The sequence below is a fragment of the Electrophorus electricus genome, chromosome 11 (assembly GCF_013358815.1).
Source record: "Electrophorus electricus isolate fEleEle1 chromosome 11, fEleEle1.pri, whole genome shotgun sequence".
NCBI lineage: Eukaryota > Metazoa > Chordata > Actinopteri > Gymnotiformes > Gymnotidae > Electrophorus > Electrophorus electricus.
The window spans coordinates 24,306,171-24,318,766 of record NC_049545.1 but is presented as its reverse complement, the minus strand read 5'-3'; the positions used below and the strand labels follow the sequence as shown (position 1 = coordinate 24,318,766).

General features: G+C 46.8%; 1 protein-coding gene across 1 annotated transcript in view; it reads left to right on the top strand.

Moving 5' to 3' along the window:
• Positions 1–11,145: 11,145 nt before the first annotated feature.
• Positions 11,146–12,596, top strand: part of tet2 (tet methylcytosine dioxygenase 2) — a 29,523-nt gene continuing 28,072 nt past the window's right edge. The window contains exon 1 of the mRNA XM_027022747.2: positions 11,146–11,520. The gene's annotated coding sequence lies outside the window, so the exon portion shown is untranslated. The remainder of the gene's footprint in view (positions 11,521–12,596) is intronic.

Genomic DNA, 12,596 nt, shown 5'->3' with positions numbered 1-12,596 from the left:
TTCTTCTCAGTTCACTGCATGGACAGGACGGCAGATTCAGAAAAGTCGAGGGGCAGTGGAGTGTGTGTGATGGTAAACAACAGCTGGTGCAACAACGCCAATGTTGTTACTCTCACCCGCTCCTGCTCACCCAACCTGGAGCTGCTCGTCCTCAAGCTTTGTCCTTTCTACCTTCCTCAGGAGTTCACTTCGGTCATCGTCAACACCGTGTACATCCCACCCCAGGCCAACACGGACAGTGCACTGTGTGAACTTCATGAGGCTCTCACACAGTTTCAGGCACAACACCGGGAAGCTGCACTTATCGTGGTTGGGGATTTCAACAGCGCTAAACTCAAGCGTGTGGTGCCCAACCTTTACCAGCAGGTAACCTTCCCCACCAGGGGAAATAGGACACTAGACCACTGCTACACCCCGTACAAGGACAGCTACAAGGCACTAGCTCATCCACCGTTTGGTAAGTCGGACCATGCCGCCATCTTCCTCATACCAAAATATAAACAAAGGCTGAAGCGGGAAGCTCCGGTTCAGAGGGAGGTCACACGCTAGACAGACCAAATTGGTAGCCGCTCTGCAGGACGCTCTGCAGGACGCTCTGGATGACGCAGACTGGGACATGTTCCGGCACAGCACTGATGATGTCAGCGAGTTTACGGAGGCAGTAGTAGGGTTTATTGGGAAACGGGTGGATGATACGATTCCAAGAGCCACCATCAAGAAGTTTCCCAACCAGAAGCCCTGGGTGGACAAAACCATCTGCAAGGCTCTGAACTCTCGCACTGCTGCCTACAACGCGGGGATCATCAGCGGGAACATCAGCGGGAGTACAAGTCTGCGGCATACCGAGTGCGCAGGGCGGTGAGGGAGGCGAAGCAGCGCTATGGGAGGAAACTAGAGTCACAGTTCCAGCAGAGTGGCTCTAGATCCCTGTGGCAGGGACTACGGATGATCACGGACTACAGGAGCCCACCCTTCGGACTGAGGAGTTGGGATGAGTTTCTGGGGAATGAACACGTTCTTCACTCGCTTCGTGGCTACATCTAGCAGCGCTAATGCTAACAGCGCTAGCGCCAACAACGCTAATGGTGCTATCGGTGCAGCCAACGGTGCATGCACAGAGCCCACCATAGAACAGCGCCCTCTCATCATCACGGAGAGTGATGTGAGGAGAGTGTTTAAAAGAGTGAATACCACGAAGGCGGCTTCACCACACAGTATCTGCAAGAGAGTCCTCAAAGCCTGCGCAGACCAGCTAGCCCCAGTATTCAATCATCTTCAATCTCTCCCTGATGCTCAGTATCGTCCCATCCAGCTTCAAGTGATCCACCATCGTCCCCGTCCCAAAGAAACCTCGACCCTCCGGCCTCAATGACTACCGCCCTGTTGCCCTCAAATCAGTCGTGATGAAGTGCTTTGAAAAGCTAGTCAGAGACTTCATCACATCTTCACTGCCAGCCTCCATGGACCCACTGCAGTTTGCATACCGCCACAGCCGCTCCATTGATGATGCAATTGCACATCTGCTCCACACCACACTGACCCACCTGGACAAAGGGAGGGGTAATTAAGTTAAAATGCTGTTTGTCGACTACAGTTCAGCATTTAACACCATCATCCCCTCCCTACTCACTACTAAGTTGGAGGATCTAGGACTGCATACATCCCTGTGCGACTGGATCTCCAACTTCCTAACAGACAGACCACAATCAGTACGGGTGGGCAACTGTGTCTCATCCACCCTCACCCTCAGCACTGGAGCTCCTCAGGGTTGTGTCCTAAGCCCCCTGCTCTACTCACTGTACACCTACGACTGCGCAGCCACTTCCAGCTCCACCATCATTGTCAAGTTTGCTGACGATACTGTCGTTATGGGACTGATGTCAGACAATGATGAGAGGGCCTACCTGGAGGAGATTAAACACCTGGAAAACTGGTGCCAGGGAAATAATCTCCTCCTAAACATCAGCAAGACAAAGGAGCTGAGTGTGGACTGCAGCAAGAAGCAGGAGCGGCACTACCAACCTGTGAGGATCAGTGGAACTACGGTGGAGAGAGTAGACAGTTTCAGGTACCTTGGTGTTCACATCTCACAGGACCTGTCCTGGTCCCGCCACACTAACTCCCTGGCAAAGAAGGCTCGTCAGCGTCTTTACCACCTTAGATGCCTAAGAGACTTCAGACTTCCCTCCAAGGTACTGTGGAACTACTACACCTGCACTATCAAAAGCATCCTCATGTGGAATATCACAGTCTGGTTTGGGAACAGCACCAAGCAGGACAGACAAGCACTCCAGAGGGTGGTGCATTCAGCAGAGCGCATCACTCATACGGAACTTCCTGACCATCTATTACAAGCGGTGCCAGACCAAGGCCAGGAGGATTGTGAAGGACCCCACCCATCCCAACAATAGACTCTTCTCTCTGTTGAGGTCAAGGAAGCACTTTCGCTCCCTGAAGATCAACACAGAGAGACTGAAGAGGAGCTTTTTCCCACAGGCCATTCGGGCCATGAATCAGGGCAACTGATAAACTGTGGGGACCACCACCACTATGTGACTGTAAATCTGTAAATTTGTAAACTGGAATTGTACATTGTGTACATACATCCATTGTACATATATTGTACATACATTGTTATATTTTTTTTGTGTGTGTGTATATATATATACAAAAAAAGTTTTTTCCTTATGCACCCGTTTCTTTCCTCAGTTTGGACAGAGCACTCAGAAAACCATTTCACTGCTATTTATAGCATGTATGACGATGTAGGTGACAAATAAACCAAACTTGAAACAACCTCCTGTCTCACCAGCATAGCACTCAGGAGCAGGGAGCAATGGCTCTGAATGTGAGGCGGGCAGGATTTGGGCTGGCTCTGCTACCACAGCACCAGCTGCCTCCTGCCTAGGGGCAGCGAGAGGCACTGGTGTTCATGTCAGGAGATCTATCAGGACCTGCAACTGAGAGGTGATCTGTTGCAGGGCCTGCTCATGTTGACCAACAGTCACCCCCTGATTAGTCAGAGCCACCTTTACCTGGTCCAGATCTAACTGTTGAGCTGGGTCCATGGCTGGGTCTTTCTGTAAGGTGGGCTCAAACCCAGTTCAGCTAGGTGATGACACCACACAGCCTACTGGGTGAGCAACCACGCTCTAACAATGGTGGGCCCGTGTGCAGAACAGTTAGATCTTGGATCAGATAAAACAAAAGGAAAAAAATTAACGCCACGCCGAGCGTGACAATAAGGGAGAACAAAGGACACCACGGAAAGAAATGGTAACCCCAGTGCCATTTCCCCACTGGGGAAAACCAAACTAAAACTTCCCAAACAAAACCAGAAAACAGGGAGGAACTTGAATGGCTAAGGGAAGCCTCAGGAGAGAGACAGACTCGAGATGGAAAACTGGAGAGGGGAGGGGACGTGTAAAAACACAAACACCCTCGCAGACAAGAAGTGAGGTGTAGCACGAGGGCTCACAGACCTCAATACCTGAAGTTACCGGCTAGGAGCTTGGCGCAGAACTTTAGCAAAGACCCAGCACTGAATGACTGGCTCACTGGGCTTTTATAAGGTCTAGCCCAACTGTTGGGTGTTAAGTCTGATTAGTGTTGTGGTTGACTCGAGGCCTCCCTCAGGTGGCCGGAGGGGGGCCTTGGCCTGGTGCCAACCCTTACAACAACAGAAAACATAAGTTATAAATAATAATAATAAAATACAACAACAGCAACAAATACAGCAGGGTTAAACAGCGGTAGCTCTGTGGTTGAGGTATGTAACTACTAAGTCGCCACCGTTGGGCCCCTGAACAAGACCCTTAACCCTCAATTGCTTGACTTATATTCAAAATTTGTAGGTTGTTTTGGTTAAAAGCATCAGCTAAATAATGTAACTTAAGGAGATTTCAGGAATGATATGTTTTGTGTGAGCATCATTGTTACGCTAATGTAAAGTTATTCTAATGTTTTTGTTGAGCTAGCATAATGCTAATTTAGTCCAACTGTGTTATTACTGCAGTATTACCGTAGGGCGAAAGTGATACTATGGTAGAGCTGCTGAAATCCTGTAGTGGAACTGTAGGGTCACCAAGGCATTACATTAGAACTACTGTAATATTATTGTAAAGGCACTTGGTAAAATTACTGTAAAGTTGTTTTGGTCATCTTTGCTGTTTGTTTGTCTCTTGTGATCCTCTGTTTATCTTAGAAGCTGAAGTTTCAGACCAGTGCATTTTCAACCGGCATGAAAATGAAAAAAACCGTGAAGGACACGTTGGGCGAAGTGTGTGTCAGACGGGGAATGATTCAGTGTCACACAAGGAGGAAGGATGCTGTTATGGACGCTGTTATGGACAGAGGTACTTCGTATGCTGTGCAAGCAAAGTGCTTCTGAAACTCTCAGAGTAACTGGCTGCACAGCTGATGAAGGACTTCCTTATGAACATCATAACATCAGCTACATCAGTATTCCCACGTAAAACCTTTCGATGAGCTTAGTGAAAGGAATCATTTAAATTAATTTCAGTGAACATTCTAGCTTTAGGTGCCTGTGGTTTCCTACTAATTACACCTGTTTGTCTGATTGGAGTTGTTTTATGTGATTTCAGTGCCTCAGGATATTTGGTGCCTGTGACCCTTTGTCCCTGCCTCCCAATGAAGCAAGCCTATTGGCTGCAGTGGTGGTTATTGACAACCAACCAGAAGGGGGCATTTTCCCCCACATTTGTTGAGGCAGGTTTCTTATGACCCAGCACCCGCTGGGTCATCTGCTCTGAGTAGCTGTTAAACAGTAATTCCATCTCCATCCCTCCTCCACAGGGAAAGTGAGAGAGGAATTCTGCCTCTTCCAGTTCCAGAGGATCTGACAACATTCGCATCTTTCTCACGTTTGATCTGTAACATTACAAAAATCTCAGAAGCCGCCTATTGTTACTCCTGAACCACAACACACTCTGTTACTCATTAACCACAACACACTCTCCTGTTACTCCTGAACCACAACACAATCTCCTCTGTTAATGCTGACCTCAGATTTCAGGCACCAAAAAAATAGAACAAACCTTTACTCTGTCATTGGCCTGTGTGTGTGTGTGTGTGTGTATTCTATTTTGTGTGTGTGTATTCTATTTTGTGTGTGTGTGTATTGTATTTTGTGTGTGTGCATTGTATTTTGTGTGTGTGTATTATATTTTGTGTGTGTGTATGTGTATTGTATTTTGTGTGTGTGTGTGTATTGTATTTTGTGTGTGTGTGTGTATTGTATTTTGTGTGTGTGTGTGTGTGTGTATTGTATTTTGTGTGTGTGTGTTTGTGTATTGTATTTTGTGTGTGTGTGTGTGTGTATTGTATTTGTGTGTGTGTGTATTGTATTTTGTGTGTGTGTGTGTTTGTGTATTGTATTTTGTGTGTGTGTATTGTATTTTGTGTGTGTGTGTATTGTATTTGTGTGTGTGTGTATTGTATTTTGTGTGTGTGTTGTATTTGTGTGTGTGTGTGTGTGTTTGTATTGTATTTTGTGTGTGTATTGTATTTTTTTGTGTGTGTGTGTATTGTATTTTGTATGTGTGTGTATTGTATTTTTGTGTGTGTGTGTGTGTGTGTGTGTGTATTGTATTTTGTGTGTGTGTGTATTGTATTTTGTTTGTGTCTGTATTGTATTTTGTGTGTGTGTGTGTGTGTGTGTGGGAGCAGAGGAGAAAGGGGTCATGGGAACAGGCATTAGTTTTAAAAGCCACGTGCATATGCCCTGAAGGCCAATTGGTTTGTATGTGTGTGTGGGGTACAGATAATAGGCACAGTGTGATTGGAGCCTCATAAAGTCCAGCATATCTCCACACGGCTGTCAACAGACACCTGCACACTGCCTGCGGGAAAGCGGCTCATGCGCTTCTCACTGGAGGCCTGCATTGCTCAGGGGCGGGGCTATACGACTGGGCGGGCTAAAATGATTGATTTTAGTCTTGTCCCACTGAGCAGTGGGAGGAGCTCTGGCAAAGATTAACTGCCAATTAGCAGGAGGGATGTGCCTGCAGCTGCTTCCTGTATTTGGCCAGAGAGGGTGGAGGTGGTGCTACTGGTTCTGCTCTGGGGAGGCACAAAGGAGCAAATCCCTGGATGAGTGACCAGGGCTCAGTCAAAGACTCAGACAAGGGGCTCAGTCCAGGGGCTCAGTCCGGGGCCTCGGTCCAGGGGCTCAGTCAAAGACTCAGTCCAGGGGCTCAGTCCAGGGGATCAGTCCAGGGCCTCGGTCCAGGGGCTCAGTCAAAGACTCAGTCCAGGGGATCAGTCCAGGGCCTCGGTCCAGGGGCTCAGTCAAAGACTCAGTCCAGGGGCTCAGTCCAGGGCCTCGGTCCAGCAGAATGGCTTTTGGCCTGGTCTAATCCCACTGCCCTGCCCCCAGACCTACACATCCTCCACTAAGCCCCCACCCTGGCACTCACCCCACCCCCCTCTACAGAGCTCTGGTCTTCCTGCTGGGACAGTAGTAATTAGGTCATGAAGTTCCTCAACTAACGATTCTCTCTGGTCTTTTAAGATAAGACCCTGGAAGGGGGCGGGGGTATGACATCTAGTTAGTGGGGACCCTGTGGTCAATGTGTATTGTGTGTGTGTGTGTGTGTGTGTGTGTGTGTGTGTGTGTGTGTGTGTGTGTGTGTGTGTGTGTGTGCGCGCGCGCACCTGTGTGCATGTTTGCATGCCTGTATGTGCGTGTATGCTTGAGTGTTTATGTCAGGTATGCTCTGTTCATGTCAGGTAGGTATGTTTATGTCAGGTATGTGTGTGTCTGTCATGTGTTCGTGTCAGGTATGTTTATGTCAGGTATGTGTGTGTCAGGTGTATTTGTCAGATATGCTGTGAATTACTGTTAGTGGAAATTCTGCTTTTGGTGGCGTGGGCCTTCACTGAGTAAAGATTTCTGCATGAGGATTATACACACACACACACACACACACACACACACACACACACACACACACACACACACACACGTATCAGTGGCGTCTGTCCAGGTCCAATAGTATGACACCAAAAAGCCAAGGTGTGCTATTTTGCACTGCCACTAAACCAAGCAGCAAAAGGCTGTATTTCTAATCTACAGAACGTCAGTACTTACCACAGGCCTCCAGACATAAGGGACACATGTCCTGGTCCAGAATGCTTTCAGCAGCACGTATTATGAAGAGATTATGTGTTCTTGCCACTGATTGGCTGATCCTAAATCTTCAGATTGAGTGTTCTTCAGCTTGGAGCACATAAGCCTGTACAGTGTGTGTAACCCTGTGCTGGAGCTCAGAAGTCCTGCCCTGGTGCGACACTGCTAGTGTTCACGGCCCTGTGAGGAGTAGAAGTCTCAGTGTGTTTCAGTGTGTTTCTCAGTGTGTCTCATTATGTTTCTTAGTGTGTTTCCCAGTGTGTTTCTCAACGTGTTTCTCAGTGTCTCAATGTGTTTCTCAGTGTGTCTCAGAATGTTTCTGTTTCACTCTTTCAGTGTTTCTCAGTGTCTCAGCATGTTTCTCAGTGTGCTTCTCAGTGTGTCTCAGTGTGTTTCTCAGTGTGTCTCAGTGTATTTCTCAGTGTTTCTCTTCACTGTAGCTGTGGCTGTGTTGAGTTGAGACCTCTGTCATGTACCATTTTCCTCACTGACGGCTGAAGTTGTGAAGGGTATTAACTGGTCCTGACCCCTCCAGCTCCAGAATAATGTTAGTTTAAATCCCTCACAATGCCTGAGGAGGTGTGAAACCACTAACGTGATAAGTGTGTGTGTGTGTATTCTCACACCTCCCTGCTCTTATAGCACGTCCTGCCCTTCCTTCTTAATGGACCGAGTCAGTACTGCACCAGCTGAGCCAGTACACACCACACACCACTCTGTTCCTAACCAATCCCCATTCCGGCTCCATCTGGACCTGATAGGACCAGGAGCAAGAGAGGCATTCCGGAGAAAGTGCCACTCAATAAACAACGCTCCTGCTATCTAAATCCCATTAGTGTGTGTTCCCACTGAAAGACACACAGGTCCCTCTGGAAAGGAGGTGCCGTCACGCTGCTCAAGCTCCATGTGGGATTGGAGGGTCTGAGGGCTTGACATGGGTTAACAGGATTGTCACAGTCAGGTTCTGCTCCGCTCAGCTGATCGGTGCGGACCGGGGAAACCCCTCCTCCCGTCTCCCCTCCCCCGGGGACTTCAGAGGCTGACAGGGCCACTGGCTTAACAGCTTCCTTCGCGCTCAGGCAAAAACACCCATTTCTGCGTTTTTTAAAAACCACTTCTCTTTTAGCTAAGTGCTAACACTGCAACATTTCACTGACATCGATATTGAAGGATCTTAAAACCCCCCCCAAAAAAAGCATATAATGCATTTTTTATATATTCATTTTTTCCTATATAGGAAAAAATGAATATATAAAAAATGCATATGATTTATATATATATTATATATATATATATATATATATATATATATATATATATATATATATATATATATAATATTTATAAAATATATATATATATATATATATATATATATATATATATATACATATACATATATATAAATCATATATATATATAGATAGATAGATAGATAGATAGATAGATAGATAGATAGATAGATAGATAGATAGATAGATAGAAATACATGCAAAAAGAATAATCCTGGTGGTATCCCAAAACCCCCGGCATGAGGACAGACTGCTGAGGCAATGTCTTTGTTTACAACTGCTGGTTGGATAATGCTGAGCTCGTGTGAGCTGGGTCTTGAATGTCAATAAATAAAAGCAGTTTAGTTTTGTGGAAGCAGACTACACGTTAGCTTAAAGGACACTGGACACTTCAGATAAGGTGTTGAAGTGTCTCAGAACAGTAGAATGATAATAATAAACATGATAATAATAATCTCCTTCATCATCGCTCGGTGTTGAAATATTTGGGACAGCTCTCTGTTCACACCAACAGTACGTGAGGCCCCGTGGGATTCCTGCAGACGTTCAAGCGTACAGGATCAGCTAAGCCAGGACAGACTGCAGGACTGTTAGGGGACTGGGCATGACAGGCGGGGGGTATCATTATCATGAGCTGAAATGCGTGAGATTGAGCAGAGAGATCTTCAAACTCTGCCAAAGGACAGAATCTAAAGTCCAGTCTGCCCACTAGTGCCCATTGCCCTGTGAGCTCTGCAGGTCGTGGTGGTGTCTTGTCCAGTATCTTGCACCATACTGTGCTATTCTATATATATATATACAGCAGATACTTGTATGAATAGACTATAATAATACATTTGTTATTAATACAATTGTTATGCAGGAATGCAACAGTTTGCTTTTTTTTTTTTTTTGCCTAAATTATGCAAACAGCACATACTACGCTGAAAAGAGTATTATCTTGTTCTCATGAACAAATGTCAAATAAATAAATAACTCTACATCTTCCTCTGAAAACCAGACCTGTGACTTGACGTTACATTCACCATTCAGGACTGATCTAACCCGTTCCGTGTGAAAGCCCTTACTGGGACTGTTGTACACTCTCCTGCAAACATTGTTTTCACATGAGATTTTTACCAAGTAAATGCTCTTGTGCAGGATTGAGCTGAGAGGTAGTTTAACTCTGGGGAAGTTAGTGCAGTATTGTGGTGTTCTCGTGAATGTGTTGTTTCAAAGCTGAGCTGCTGGTTAGAGTGCTACAACACACACACACACACACACACACACACACACACACACACATACATACATACATACATACATATAACAAATCTCCTTTTCTTCTATTGAGTCAATAAACTTCACTGCTGCCAGGGTGGGTCCTGCCTTTCAGAACTCCACATCGCTCAAAGGCTGATTATTTGCAGACAAGAACCACCTGTTAGACTGTAGCCAGGGCAAAAATGGATCCCATAAGAGCTCTGTATGTTGAGAAAGAGGAAGAGGGGTGTGTCTGCCTTTCATATCTGCAGCTGCCCACCGAACCATACTGAGGACCCCGAACATAGCAGTGCACAGAGTACTGTACATAGTGTAGTACTGTATATAGTACAATAGTGTACATAGTATAGTACTGTATATAGTACAACACTGTACATAGTATAGTATTGTACATAGTATAATACTGTATATAGTATAGTATTGTATATAGTATAATACTGTATATAGTATAGTACTGTATATAGTTTAATACTGTGTATAGTGTAGCACATTGCATAGTACTGCTCCAGTTCTCTGGGATTAAAGTTCATTCATTCATCTCAGTGGCCAGTGCACATTCACAGGGCTTATAAGGAAAGTCTGGTATAGATAATATTGATACATTATTCATTACGATTCCATTTTCTATCGGTGTGTGACGGTTCATCTGTGCGATGGTACTGCCCTGCTGTCTGTGGTTTTCTGAGAGTCCGAGAGGTTAGTGGATGAATAAAGAAACACATTTTCCTTCATCTTTCCCATATGTGATGTCCCTCTGCATCACCACCACTAATTTACACCACCACTGAAACAGTGCCAGCTCTTCAAAAGAGGCAGCTCTCTGAACTCCGCCTACCACTCCGCGACTCCGCCTTCCTCTCCTGTGACTGTAGCAGTACTGGTTTTTTCGTCATGTGCCCACATGCACTGACACCCAGCATGTGGATTTCTGCTGGTGGATGTGCTGAGTGTGGGATCTCTGTTCCCGGACCTCCGCCCGGCTAACACCGTCCCACCCGGGCAGAGGACCAGAGGAAAGACCTGCGCCTAATGGCATGAGTCACCTTCTCTTCTCCACCGTTCACACAGAGACAGCGAGACAAAAGGCCAGAGAAAAGAGGCAGTGAGAGAGGAAGACACTTGTGCTTGTGTTACTGAGTCATTCATTTCCTCGCTGTAGTGGGGGTGGGTGGTGTTTTTTTGTTTTGTTTTTTCTTCTCTGAAGCATATGAGGTCAGAGTGGAGGGGATTTCCCCTCCACCCACGGCTGGAGCGCAGAGCCGGGGTCACGAGTCGCACGATCCGCTCCACAGCTTCCAGCCTGCCGCCGTGGTGTGTGTGCACTATTGTGTGCGGCTCAAAAAAAGAGAGGGAGGGAGGGAGAGAAGAGAGAGAGAGCGAGAGAGAGAGAGAGAGAGAGAGAGAGAGAGAAGAAACTCTGGCCCTTTGTGTGTGGAAGGCGCAGCAGGAAAGAGATTTTGCAGTTACTTCAGCTTGCAGCTTCTGAACCACACACACACGCGCGCACACACACACACACACACACACACACACACACACACACACACAAACACGCGCACACTTTGCCTGGCGGCTGCCTCTGCTGGCGAGCCACGCGTGTGGGTGAGTGTGTGTCCGGAGAGATCCGACCCGTGTTCCAGCGAGTGGACAGCAGCTGTGTCGCTCTCCTCCGCACCGATGAGCGGGGACGTCAGAGCACCACATGAATACTGACGTGGAGGCATCCTGCTTCACAGAGGACAGAAGGGAACAAGATGGCTGCCATTTAGGACTAGGTTTGCTGGAATTCTACAAAGTGGAGGGACTCAAAACAAGGTGAGGACGATCGGCGTGTGTGTGTGTGTGTGTGTGTGTGTGTGTGTGTGTGTGTGTGTGTGTGTGTGAGAGACTCTCCTTTCCGCCAGTTGCCAGGGTCTTTCTGCAGCGTGAGAGAGAGTAAGCTCACCACAGCAATGTCTCTCTCAGCCCGAGACACCAGCCTGAGCTGATATTAGATAAAGCATTAACAACATGGCTGCCATTCCTTCCTCTGTCTGTCTCTCTGTCTCTGTCTGTAAGTCCCTGTTCTACGTTTTCTTTATATGGGTTTATTTTTGACCAGTCCAGACTGAGAATGTGGTGAGTGATATCTGTGTGTCTTTGATGTGCAGTGGACACTGTGGACACTCCTCTGTTGAAGGAATGTGTGTGTGTGTGTGCGCGCGTGCGTATGTGTGTGTGTGTGTGTGCGTGCTTTGGAAAAGGGTGACCTTTGAAAAGGCTGCTAAGGTTTTATTTACCAAACACTCTGCTAAGAGTCTCCAGTACAATATCCAGCCCATGTCTGAATCTCAGATGCTGCCTTGTCTGTCCTGCAGACTTTGGTAGAAGAAAATGCTTTTTGTATTGTAAAATACATATGCATATTTCAAAAGTTCTGATTCCTTGTTAGATCTGGTGAGTTTTTGCTTGTTCATTCAGTCCTGGCTTGAATAATTCTGGTTGTTGTTTTCTGTGAGGGTCTTGTGTTAGTGAGTGGAGTGGCCTGGGAAGGGTGCTTTTGTCTTCTGCACGGTTGATTAGTAGCAGCCGTGGTGAATAGAGGAGACCGGCTTTGTGCATCTCGTGAACCCGCTCTGGCCGTGGTGAGTGTGGGGAGTGACACCGGATCAGCAGAGTGAAATGGGAAGGAAAGGAGAGTTAGCGTGCAGGAGCGCAGAGGAGCAGCGCTGGGGAGGCCTGAGAACATGAAACCTTATCCTGCGACTCCATTAGCCGTGAAGGGAGAAGGGAGCAAGCCTGCTTCCCCCGAGCACCACTGGAAGAGCCGATCAGCACTGAGCGTGCGCTGCACCTGAAATGCTGCACATGCCACTTGTGATACATTTGTGAAAGAGGCAAAAGAAGTGACA